Here is a 14,022-nt window from a genome sequence, read left to right as displayed (position 1 = left end):
CACCCAGTAATAATTAGCTGCCCTTTTGTTACAGGACGACACATGGCGCAGAGGTAGACCATGAAAGATGTCAAATTATAACTTGTTTAAATGTCAAATGTGTTTTCCATTAGTCACCAGGGTATCAAAACAGATCACGGGTTTTATTTTTTTTAAATTAAGTAAGTTATTTTGTCATAACTTCACTGTTGTACTATAATTATGAACAATGAATCGTCTTTAATAGAAGGGATTTTCAGTCAAATTCTCTTTTGCACTGATTAGACAGTGAAGTCTGAGAAACAAGGACGTTTCTGATGGCTGCGTTATATTAAGACTTAGTCGTGGATAATATAAACTAGATAACCGTGAATTGAATGAGAAAGTATAGGTAAACACATCATGGATACCGTTAGCCATAATGTGTTTACCTATACTTTTAGCCTTGATACACATACATGGTTAGTTGTATCGGGATGGGATTTATTAAGTATTTATATCCCCATTCTGAGCAGGAAACTATGAATTTAATTTCTTTGATACTTCGTTTTATGTGTCGTTTGACCTCAGTTGAAATTCTTCACTGAGGATGTCATTCGACACAATAATATCATGATGTTATTTCATATTTGATCATTTTTTTTGCATTTCTGTTAACATTTATTGTTTAAGTGTGTTGAAAACATGCTAATTTATTCACCCATTCACTGATTGAAGCATTAATTGATTTAGTTTTAGACCTGCTCATTACATGCCCTGTTTTTATATACCAGTGTTCCCATGCAGGTAGCTGGAGGTATATAGCAGATAGCAGAGTTTAAAATGCGTACTCTACAGTCTGCTTTTCACAAAATACGACAATCAAGCCAAAGGAAAAAAAAAAAAAACGGTTTGTGAAAGAGGAATGTGTGTGTGTGTGTGTGTGTGTGTGCGCTCGGGTGTGTGTGCATGAGGGTGTGACATTGCATAACATCTGAACTGATGTGAAACTGCTGCCAGGTTTCAGTCCTGCAGGTTTTTCGGAGGAGCGTAAACTTGTTTCCCTGTAGGCCAGTAGGAGGAGACAAATACGCAATAAATTCTTAGCAGCAATACTTTCAAAGTAACCTTAAACTTAAAACTGGATCAAAAGGAACAGCCGTTTAATGCCTAGAGGTGAAGGATGCGTCTGATAGTCACTCTTCCTGTAAAGGCTCAATGAAACATCAGTGGCAATTCCTGCACACACACACATACGCACGCACTTTGCAACCCAAAAAAAGGAGATGTATTTTTACCTGCACTTAACCAAAAATACACAAATATCTCAGCAGTTTATATTAATACTGAAATTAAGGAAGATTATAGGCAGAAATGTGCCTTTATTCAGTGGTAACCACCTGAAATTCCATCATAAATCAAATCGGACTTCCTCAATAGCATTCCCAATAAGAAAGACATTCCTTACCAACACTGTGACGCAGATATCACAAGGTCAACAAAAATGGGAGTGCCGTGCCAACTCATCTTCTTCTTCGTAATCCAGTTGGCATTTAAGACATATCATTTATTGAACTATTTAATATTTGACTTATTTTAGAGATTATAAAAGTAGAAAAAGGAAATCAAAAATCTTTGCAGTCAAAGGACTTGCAAAATAAAAAGTAGATTGGGGATAAAATTGAGATATTACTTCAATGTTCGTTAAAGAACTAAGGAGGCCTAAGCTGGAAGGAGGCACCACTAAAGCTGGTTCCAACGTTTTAATAAATGAATTTTTATTCACATATGGGATTCATTTTGGCACAAGCTGCGAGATACGAACAAGGGAGGACCGAAAGTGTGTTGTAAATTCAGCAGCAGAAGTAATTTATTGATCTGATCAGGGTGCCTCCTGCTAGTTTGGAGGTTTCTCCCAGTTCACCCATCAGCAGGAAGGAGACACTCGGACAAACCTCCCTCACCTCCCAGATTCAATTCAATATCCACCAAGCAGAAAACAATGGATAAAATTTCCCCCCCGACTTCCTCTTATCTGTTCATTTGCACGAGGCTTGCTTTACCTCTCATCTAATTTGCGTAGCTCTTTCAATGTGTTCCTTGTGAAAGCGGCTTCACAAAAATAGTCCTCAGCTTCTCAGTAAATAGACGGTTTCTGTTGACTGAATGCGGGCGCAGAGTTATTTCTGCGAAGTTCGGGTTCAAACAAAAAAGATCAAACCGGCGAACGGCTAAAAATAAAATAGAAAAAAAAAATGTCGATGGAAACTAATCATTTATGGCTGCAAACATAAAAGCCTAGCAAAAGACATTCAGGTATGGGGTGAATTTTGCTATCAAACATCTTATCGCATTAGCAATGCCCTTGATGTTGAGTAATATCAGGGCGGAAAGAAGCTACAGTCTGTGTTGTGCTGTGTTCTCATGGCAACCAGGCAAGAGCAGCGCGGATTGTGGATGAACAGGAAATATGATGTTGCTCTATCTGCAAGTAACATCTAAACAAGCATCCAGGAAATAGAAAATAATCATGCAGATGACTAATTGCAAAACTTCTCACAGTGACAGATTAATTAGTGTTTGGGATTTCTTGACATTAAGACTAATGCTGGCTTAAAGTTTCGGCACGAACCAGTATTGTGAGGAAATGAACTGCAGGAGATTGCTGTTTATTTCAGACATTGATTAGCTGAACATAGAATCATTTATCAAATATTTCACAGTATCGACACCAGAGATTAAGGGAGACAGAGAAAGACATGTTCTGTAGTGGCAGAGATGACCAGTAGCATCGTCAGCCTGTAGAGGCAAATGTAAACCCAATTTCATGTTTTGTATTTGTAAGGATTTGTGAGGTATGCACAGATTTTAGTCATTTGTTTTACAAACTTTTCTGTGCTGTGTTTTGTGCACTTGCTGTTAGATTTAAACGCTGTTCAAAAAAGTGACTAAGATTCCCACAGAGACAGCATAGGATATTTATTTTTTATGGAATATTTTAAATTCTTCACCACCCTTTGAGGTATAAAAATAAGTACTCTTTAAGGCTCGGTATGTTTTTTTTGGCAGCAAAGTATTTCTCAGTATTTTCAGCTTGTTTGGCAGCGTTCAATCTCTCTTTTTCAAATAAATGTTAAAATCCAGCACTTAACGTGGGAGCATAAAACAAAGTTTTCTCTGTCCTTGTCTGTGTTTAAATCTGCTGTTACATACAGGAGTCAAAGTTGTTCAATTTACATATTTGACTTTATGCAGCGAGGCGCAGCCGCTGCAGCTGCTAATGCAGGAAGAACAGGTTTCCGGAAAATTAGCTTAACTCCGTTGTTGTTTTTCTTTTAGTTTTGTTCAAACTTATAAATGAACTGGCGATTTTGTCAAGATATTGTATCAGACTGATAAAAAAGGTGAGTCTAACCTCGTATAATTCGTACATTTCGAGCCTCGTGATAAACTTTGGGTTGGCACAACCGGCTTCTCGATTTTCTTGTCTGTCAGATCGAGCCCGCTCTGAAATTTGTACGTGTTGAAACTTGCAGGAAATTATTATTCATAAGCTCACGCGTGATAACTTCATCAATCCTGCAGGAGAAAACACATTATAAAAAAAAAACATTGTATGTGGACATGGGTGGAGAAGAAGGGGGGAGAAAAAAAAGATGAAGAATTGACATTTTGTAGAAATTTCTAGCAATTACCATGGACGGCTGCTGTTGCTGCGATTTGTTTCCTGGTGATTGCTCTAACAGAGCTTGCTATGAACAATTTGTACTTTTCTTCAGAGTTTCTAAAAAATAAAAAAAAAGGTTTCTAGTAACTTTGTAGCAGTGACCAGGACATCCCTGCAGGCTAAAAAAAGTGTCTTTAGGTGTGAGTGAGTTCTCAGATCACCAAACCTGCTAAACATCCCACTGTGACCTCCACACTCAACTGCACAGCCAAAATTCCTCTCACATCCCTGCGGTTCGTCCATCCATTTAGAAAAACAACAGGAGGATGTTGAAAACAACTACAATTGCTGGAAGTTCATTGCAATTTTGAATGTGGTGTGATAACATCTAGGGATCCATATTACCGTTCTTGATTCAAGTAAGCAATGAAACCAGAAACCTTCTCTGTGAACCTCTGGGTTTTGATAAAAAAAAATTCTTCAGATGTTTGTCCAGCCCATAAATACGGCCTCACATCGGCTCTGCCTTAACTTCAATGTTGACGGTCAACTTGTAGTTTGTTGTCAATCCTCCATGTAGGTAACAGTCATGTTTAATAAATGTGTATCTTATTAAGAAGCTTATTTATTTGAATAACTCAATTTACCAGATGAAACACATTCTATAGATTAATTACACATTTACGTTTTTATGATGATTTTCTACTTGTAGCCAATGAAAACACAAAACACATTTAGACATCAATAATTCTTTTAATTTTTCACATTTTAACCATATTTCGATATCGGATGTCTTTTCACCCATTACATTTCAGCTACAGTTAAGGGACTAGTAAACATTTCTAAATAAAGACATCCAGACGACTAGCATGTATTTCCGTCTTTGATTTTTTTTTAACCACGTTTAGATATCAACACACAGTTTTATTAGGACATCTCATCTTTCACTGTTCCACCACATTGGAGGATGCCATTTCATCAAAGGGTATATCGCGCACAACCTGGGCTATGGGGTTACATTTTGACAAACTTGAGCTGCAGTTTAACATGCATGGTTTAATTTTCAATATTTTTTGTTCAGGCGCCTTAGTGTAGATCTTCAGTTATCCAGGATATGAGAGTCAGCTGAGTTTATGTACCAGGTGAAGAAGCAGACGATTAAGCATATTCTAGATTTAAAAAAAAAGCACATCTAAGTAATTTTGATGTCTATAAATATATAGACCCGTTTCAACCAGAATTGCCTTTGTCGTTTTTCTGACAGTGCAGACTTCTCTGTAATCTATGTAATCCAGTCATTATTATCCTGACAGCAAGTACAACATTTCAAAAGATCAGATACTTTTATATAGTTATTTTTCACTAGAAAAATTCCAGCGCTTTCCATGACTCTATTCTTGTGAAAGTACACATGTTCGACAGAGAAACTCTCCGGCAGATACATCGACACTGAATGCAATCAGAGCACTTACACATCGTGTCACTTTGAAATATAGCGACTGAGACAATGCTTACACTTGTGAGTGATTTGCAGACATGTCTTCTCCTCGTTAGTTTTCAAGCACGCATCTGAAGAATCTCGGTTTTTGAGGTGCAGGAAGCTGCACACCTGAGGCGTCCTGCTGCTCCACAGAAACAACTGGTTTGGCCTGTTCTAAAAAAAGTTTTGTTGAGCATCGAGAATGAGGGCTGAGGGGTAAAACAGGATTCAGTTTTAGACAGAGACTAATCCAGTCAAATGATGAGGCACCTTAACTCGAGGTCACTGGTGTCGGATACGTAGTTCACCAGAAAAAGAAACATTCAGACCTGCACACTGTGAGAGAAAACAGCATCTACGCCCAGATGGTCAATCCAGGACTGAGTGGTTTGTTTATATTTTATGGGAAAATGAAACATTTTGCTTTGAGGACAATCATTATAAACAGTGAAGACAGTTGAGTTGAGATAGAAGTGAAGGGAACAAGAAGAGCCATCACTGAACAGGAAGTGTGTTTGGGTTGAATCTATCAAACGTCTTGATTTTGTCTCTTCTCCCCAAGCAGTTCCACAAGCTAAAACACCTTAAAACACGGCAAGAAAGGAACTTGCATCTTAGTTTCTTTGGAATTTGAAAGCAAGGATTGTTGTGCCAGTGACTAATGAGAGTTTAACAGCCATATTAGTTTAAGTCCTTTATAAATAAGCTTCTGGAACGTCTAACCAGATGAAGGTGAAACATTTTCTACCTTATAATGAGCTTTACTTCTGGCTTTGACAGCCTTCGGCAAGATTGCAGCTTGTTTTGTGTTTATTTATGACACACAAGGTTAAGATAAAGAGTGAAAACTTTCTTATACACTGATTTGTAAACTGAATTGTTGTGACAAATCTTTCTCAAATCTGCTTTAGGATTTGTGCCCATTCACTGTCATCAAAAGTGATCAACGCTAAAGAATCTGTAATAACCTTTCTGTATTGATATTTGCTTAGGAGAAACGAGTTTCACTCTGATTAATACTTGATCTAATAAGTTATAACACCCATTTGTGATATCAGAATGAGGAACTTTGAAATGCAGAACAGGAAGGAAAATGCTGCATATTTTGAATATGTCATAACAATGAAGGAAATAAATGAGCTATGGAGATAATGCTGCGAAAATCCCAGAACAGTACCAAGGTTTGCTCACGGAAGTTCTTAAGAAAACAAAAGAAAGAAACATGTGACTGCTAAGCTGGATAATAACATAGCATTTGTACCATTTGACTGTACAACCTTACAGTATATTCTTCTGGTGCTCATTGTTTTTGTTTTTTTTTTCTTTTAGACAGGGACTCTAATAACATCAGCGACTCTAAATCGGACCTCTACATTTTGTTTGTATGCTTGAATAGACAAAGCCGGTGCGGACAATAAGTCGGTAATCCTTTTTGAAAACTGTTGACTCTTCAAGAGTGCAAGTTGAATCAGTGGATTGTAACTTTAATTATGGTTGGGTTCACCCGACGTAACCTGTGAAAGTTTCTGTCGTGAGCGTCACAACAGAGCCTAACCCTTCAGAAGCAGCTCCAACACCGGCAGGCACATTTCCACACAATACCTTCAACAAAGCAGCAGTCATTGCTCCACAGAACAGACAGGGTAGCTTACAGATGTATCATTATGTCTGGCTGTTGTTAAAACTTAACAGCCATTGTATTCAGATACAATACTTTAGTTCCTTTAATTACTGTGATCCACTGTCAAAAACGGCACTGGTAAACTGTAGTTCAACCGTAGACACCATGACTTCCTTAAAGCGCTGATGCCAGTAAGGATTTAGTTTTAGTTATTGCACAAACTGACCCAGATTTGAAATTACTTGTTAAGCTCACAGACACATTGAACACTGTGGTTATTAAAAACAAAACACCACTGGATAAATTTTGCCCCAGAGACGCTTAGATTCTCAAAAACCTAAAAACCCAAAAATGAAAGGATTTAGGTAATATGTGACAAAATTAAATGTAGAATCTGATAGATTTAAAAAAAAAAAGCATGAGACAGGCTGGAGTGACAAATCACTTAAAAATGCCATTGAATCTTCTTTGTCACAAACCGGACAAAAGGAGTGTAAAGTCAGTATGCAAGACGTTTGTCTATCTTAGAAAAAAACCTTTGAATTTATTCCTCTTTCTCTTTTGCAGACAGAAATAAAAGATAACCATCAGCTGCCACCATGAATGGAGGATTCCTTGTGAACTTGTTGGCAGGTGAGTAATCTACTGCAGGTTTAGATGCTACACCAAAGATTTGGAAAACTGGTTACAGGACAAGATGGACAAATATCCGGCTTGTCAAGAGCTGGATGTCTCTGGCTTTAAAGTAGCCCGACAGTTGTAGTTATCTTTTAAAATATTCTTCATTACCATTCTGCAGGTTTTCTGAAGGTCATTCAGAGCCTGCCTTTTGAGAAGATGTTTTTTTTGTAGTTTGGCACCTGAATATGGCTGATGGACCTTTCAGGAATAACCTAGCCATTCTCTTCTTCTGTAATTCTGCTCAATTACAATTTTGCTTCACAACTCAGTGGGTTTTCTCCCATTGACTTCATAGTGTCAAACTGTCACATTACAAGCATGACGGACTAAAATTTGTCCAGGAATGAATTGTTTCTCAATATCCAAGAGCCCAGATGAAGGATGAGGGATTGGTTTTTACCAGGCTAATTCAGGAATAAAAAGCTTCCTGAAGTCTGACTGAGGAGTGCTTTGAAAGAGAACTTAGTCTGGATCCAATTTCAAATAAGAATTTTAGATAAATTTTCACCAGCTGCCAGCTGCTGTTGTTGGCCAAAGAAACAATAGCTTAACACCAATAAGTGATTCCCAGTGATTTGGTGTAACTGTGTGTCTAGCTATGAACTTTTACTTTATTCTGTAAGAATGAAATGTATTACTCACATCATGTAGGTTTTGTTTTTCCATCACAGACTTCAAAAAGGGAGCTTTGTCCCATCTTTCACAAATCAACCTCATATTGCTTAAAATAATAGTTAATATTTAGATACATATTTATCTTACCTGACTACTCTCATATGTATTCTTTCCATCTTGCACAGCTATCTGCATAACTCACATAGTGAGTCAACAAACCGAACCTACACAATTAAATATTAGTACACCAACAAATAGCACTATCGGAAACACAACACAATTTTATGTTGGAAAAACAACAACGTCATCAGGGAAAATCATCAGTAACAACGTATCAGTTGAAGAAAGCATCATGTCTTCTACACCCGAGATATATGCCCAAGAATGTTGCAAAACCACTCAATCATCTGGTTCAGAAACAAGCCAACCAGCCACTACATTTTCTGAGGGGAACTCATCATTTTCATGTGAGGCTCCCGCATCAGCTGAGGCTGAACGCATCTCTGGTACGACGCCATTGGAGGCTCTGCAGACTTCAGATATCGAAGGTGGCAACACACCCACCAGCATTTCTTCACCATTATCACAAAGTGAGACAATGTCAGTAAGCATTCCCACACAAGGATCCTCTGAATCACAGACAAACAAGCTTTCAACCACTTTATCAGACATTCCTCGAAACGTACAAACCGACATGAAAACAACCAAAATGTCTACCCAGTCGCAAACAGAGACAAAAGACTCTGATGCAACAGAGGGTACTACACCTTCACGAACAATAAACACAATGGCGAAACGAAATACGCAATCAGGGCAAAAAATATCATCTGAGGCAAGCCCGATGACTGACTCTAAAGCTACAACAGACTACGCTGTAGTTTCAGGCACAGGAGAACCAACTTCAGCAGAGAATCAAAGCTCTGACTCTTTAAAGACTGACTCGGCCTCAACACAAAGCTCTGCAGGAACCACAAAACCAGACACCTCTACAACGGAGACTCAAATGGAGTCTACAGAACCAGCTGCTTTACGTACAGCGAAAACTGGGACATCTACTGTGCATTATACACAGGCACAAATGATGGAGGACACGACAAGACCTCTGCCACCCTTATTAGAAACGTCTGCAACAGGAACAACCAGAAAGTCAACATCTTCCCATCCACTTGTAACACGAGCAGCAGCAGCTTCAAGCAGTGAATTACAAACACCAAGGAAGAATGATATAACATCTTTCACAACACATTTTCAAAACACCTCAGGACAAATTACTTTAAATTTAACAACTGAAACACAAACTGCAGATGCAGAAGCAAGTAAAACAACTCGGTCAACCAAATCCTCCATTGCTTCCGAAATAACTTTCAAATCAACACAGAATGTATCAATGGATTTTCAAGCACAAAAAATGTCATCGGCTATGGTTTCACCTCCACAAGGTTCGCCACATATTACAAGCTCAACGGGACAATCCAACACCCAAGGTTTGGAGACTTCAACAACCTCTGAATCACTAACGACACAACTTCCCAAAACTTCCAAACAAACTGCACCACACACCACAGTGTCTTTAGTTACATCTGCTCAAGAAACTCCACAAACAGCTGCACACACAATTACCCCTAAGGCACCAGAGACTGCATCAGGTATGTTAAGACGCAAACATTTCCACTGATGATCAAATTACTACCACAGTCATACCAACAGATCCAAATCAAACTAACGTCTTTTTTTCTTGTGCTTCTGCAGCAGAATGGACAACGGATCAGTACTCATCCGCATCGCAAAGTTTAGGATCTTCCAGTTCACAAAAAAATCAAAGTATCTCACTGGTCCCAGTTAGCACATCAAGAAGCACTTCGTCTTCAGTCCCAGCACAGAGTTCATCCCATTCCACAGCAGAAGAAGCTCATTCAAGTGATATAAATATGGAGAAGGCTACGGTAAAATCCACAGCAGCTGAGCATGGAATCACAGAGACAACAGACTCCAACTTATACACATCATCAGCTGACCTCAGACATGCAAACACAACACAACTGGAATACGATGCAAGCGCTTTGCCTGTTTCTCGAAACAGGACTGTGTTTTTCAAATACAGTCCAAGGGTTGTTATTGTGAAGCCTTTAGTCTTTCATTATCCAGTCGTGGCGCGCATCACGTTTTTATCCAATGGTACAGACAAAATTCATTCAAGTGCTACAAATATAGAGAAGGCTACAGTAAAATCCACAGCAGCTGAGCATGGAAGCACAGAGACAACACACTCCAACTTATACACATCATCAGCTGACCTCAGGCATGCAAGCACAACACAACTGGAATACGATGCAAGCGCTGTGCCTGTTTCTCGAAACAGGACTGTGCTTTTCAAATACAGTCCCAGGGTTGTTATTGTGAAGCCTTTAGTCTTTGATTATAAAGTCGTGGAGCGCATCACGTTTTTATCCAATGATGCAGACAAAACTAATGGAACGACAAACTAAATTGTAGCAAGGTTTGCCAATGGTACAAGATAATGAAAACAACATTGTAAACTACTCGTTAAAACATTTGTCATATGTTGATGTAAAACAATATTTGAGTTAAAATTTTATTGGGACGGTTTCTTATAATCTCTTTTGTTCTGTGGAGATGTTGCGACTGTTCAGGACTTTACATTTAGTCCAAAAGAGCGACTTAAATCTGGAGAGCCAATAGGAATACTCGAAATAAAACTTGATGTGGGCATTTTACAACATGTAGGCCACATCCAGCACTTTAGTTGTTCCAGACTGGCTTGCAGTGGTTAATAGGTTAGCAAAAATGCAAAAGTAAATAAATAAATAATGTTTATTTTGTAGACAAGTCCAACTATGTGTTTATTATTTGGAGAATCCAATCTTTATTTCACTTTTGTCTGTATGTCCGCTACAACAGCGTCCAATATGTGCCAATGTTCATTTTGCTACCAAATGTAATTTCTTCCATGTAATCACTGCACACATACCATCATCACAACATGAGTGTTAATACTAATAATATTATAATTGTCACGAATGCACACACTGCATGTGACATTCAGCCTGTCATAAATGTGACACAGATGATGGTACCCAAGATGCTAAAGTGAAAAGACATCACTATGTAATTTACCTAATATACACAATACTGTATAAAAGTTTGGTTTCTTACACTGCATTTTTAGTTTACAACATGTTCTATTTTGCAAAATATGTAAAAATCCGAATTAGCTGGTGATGGAACATTTCAAAATCTTCAGTGTAAAGCAAAACAACAAACTCCTATGTGCAAAGGTAACGCAGTGCAACAGGAACTACAGTCTGAAGGTGAACTTTGAGGTTGAAAAGTATAAAGTATCGTCATTTTGTTTGTCCAACATGTGGATAACTGTTTATAATATAACTGTTTACGACCTATTGGGAGGTAAACACATCTTGTTTTAAGTTTCATGCGATGCCTCACTTCATCATTTGTCATAATTGCTTTAGAAACAGATTTCTTTGTTCCACTGTATAACCTTGTAATCTATTATTGAAGACATCAAGCACATTTTTTAAAATTAATTTTGTACATTTTTTGTCAATGCTGTGCCCCGTAGCAAAGTGGTTAGCACTTTAACTTTTTCCAGAAAGTCTTCGGTCATCAATCTTCTTTTTTTTCCCTCTTAAAGTGGATTGCATCCAGGCTCTTTGTCGTCTGGATCAACAACATGAAGTCTGGTGTATCTTTACAACTAGGAAAAAGCAAAATTAAATTTTAAAGGTCTAATTACAAAGTTGCACAACATAACATTTAAAAATCTCAATGTGGACGTTCAATGCAGACCTTATGTCCCAACATGTGTCCATTTTAAATAAAAACAAATGCTCTCAATGTGTATATTTGTTGTATTACTCTTCTTTCAGTTTTACCTTTAAAGCAGCCACTTTCCTCTCTAATACCCCCATCCTCTATCTACGCCAGCCTGTGTCATCAGTGAGAAACTACGCACAGTATATGAAGAGAAACAATGTCCTGCCGTGGCTTTGAAATAAGCCAACCATAAAACACACACACACAAAAAAAAAGCAACAAAAGCAAACACATCTCCACCCTCTACATTCTCCAGCTCAAATGAAGCAGATTCACTGCTTATGATGTTGGTCGTAGTCGTGACGTTTCTCATAGTGGGTTTGATCTGAAGCGTGCCTCTTGTTTGACTAAAGCAGTGATCATGACAGACGCTGCTCCTTAGGCATACTAGGTGCAGTAAGACCAGTTTAACTGAATGTCTTTGCATGGATGTAGTTTTCAAAAGGTGATTTCAGTTTTTCTAAATATTCACATTTATGCATGTAACATTTTCAAAATGTTGAAAACACATTTGTGACTTACATTTCTTTGTGTATTTAGACGACGGTCACGCACACAGTTTCTTACACATGTAGGGCTGCTTACTTCATTTAATTTGTTGTGTTGAATTGTGTTTTTCTTGGATGAAGCAGAAAAATCAAATGGTTGCTTATAAGCTCAATCAATTTATAAGCCAGTCATCATCGTCCTGGTGATCTCTTCCCTCCTGATCCTCCCTTTTACGACATCCTTCAATGCCAGTGGATCCATCGTGCAGCATTAAGTACGGGTGTCACAGCGTATTTTGATGTTTACAGGGATGAGTGTGAATGTTTCACACCGTGTCACAATGCTGTTAACCTGTGGTGAAATAAATGAATAAAACTGATGTATGTCTCATCATTCTGACCACTGAAGGCAGGAATTTGATGATGAGAAAAACGTTTAAATATTGCGCAGACTTGAATTTTGGATTGAGACTGAATGATAGATCTGTTTTTGTTTGCTTGAAAGGTCATCGTGTATAATTGCATCACACTGTTGTTGAATGCTTACGATAGAGTCGAGCTATGGTTCAAGAGATTCCCACATATAAGAACACGTGTAAACTTCCGTGCGTAAATCTCATCCGCAAACCACACGCAAACAAGATCGTATCAGCAAAATGGTTTGCGAAAATATGCAGCGCATATGCTGATCACCAGAAAGCGCAAAATACAGGGAGGAGGATGTGGAAATGTGTGACGTACTACCTGCAATTCAATTTACTAGATCAGAACCAGATTAGCGTTGCTGCTTTTGGGTTTATATTTAGCATGTTTGACAAGCAGGTGCGAATTGGCATGCAAAAATCTACGTTCACTGTGGCAAGCACAGCACAGCATCCTACCTCTAAGACAATTAATAGTTGGAATAAAAACGTGTCTATCTAGGACGCAGACCCAACTGGATGACATTAGAGCAGTTCCTTCTCCTAAGCAAACATGAGGTGAGAGTGGAAAGAAAAGACTCCTTTATAACAAGCTGTATGATGATCTTGTCCATATCTTGAGTCTTAGGAATTAAAAAAAAAAAAAACGTAAAATAACTGGAAATGTTATTTTACATTTCCATATCCATCCTGGATATGGAGGTTCGTCTTACCATATGCACAGTGAGGAGGATTATAAGTTTTAAAGAGATCAACTTATGTTTCAAAAACTGCTGCAAATATTTCTTTATCACGTTTTATTTATTTATCCCTAAGTACTTCGCCATGTTCTCATAGTTTTCAACTGCATTTTTCATAGTTGTTTTAGGTCAGTGAAGTTTAAGATAAATGTTAGTAATTAAACAGGTAAACCTGTTTGCCTGCATAAACACAAATTTTATACAGACATCAATTTGCCATGACATTAATTTACCGTGACACAGTAAATTAATGTCACATCAAGCCAAGATGTCTTGAATGCTTTTGAATTTGTTTTGCCAAGAAGAACAGCTTCTACATCATACAATCACGCTGTGCGGCTCACTCTGTGACTGATCGGAGCTCATATTGCTTTAAAAACTTGCCAGGCTAGTTGCAAAACAAATGTGCCTGTCTTTAGTAATTCACCCACTGTGTGTATTGTTTTCACAGTCTCAAGGTTTAAGAAAACAGACCTCCAATCCCAGAAACTCAAG

At 38.0% G+C, this 14,022-nt stretch overlaps 1 long non-coding RNA gene across 1 annotated transcript; it reads left to right on the top strand.

Annotated features, from left to right (window-relative positions):
- Nucleotides 1–1,468: 1,468 nt before the first annotated feature.
- Nucleotides 1,469–12,889, top strand: LOC103480646 (uncharacterized). The gene is made up of 4 exons (XR_014084750.1): nucleotides 1,469–3,362; nucleotides 7,294–7,359; nucleotides 8,208–9,668; nucleotides 9,772–12,889. It is a non-coding gene; the product is annotated as an uncharacterized LOC103480646 (long non-coding RNA).
- The last annotated feature ends 1,133 nt before the right edge of the window (nucleotides 12,890–14,022 follow it).

This window comes from Poecilia reticulata, chromosome 18 (assembly GCF_904066995.2).
Source record: "Poecilia reticulata chromosome 18, P_reticulata-male-v2, whole genome shotgun sequence".
In the NCBI taxonomy this organism is placed as follows: Eukaryota; Metazoa; Chordata; class Actinopteri; order Cyprinodontiformes; family Poeciliidae; genus Poecilia; species Poecilia reticulata.
The sequence above is the reverse complement of the archived record's forward strand: the minus strand, read 5'-3'. Positions and strand labels throughout refer to the sequence as shown.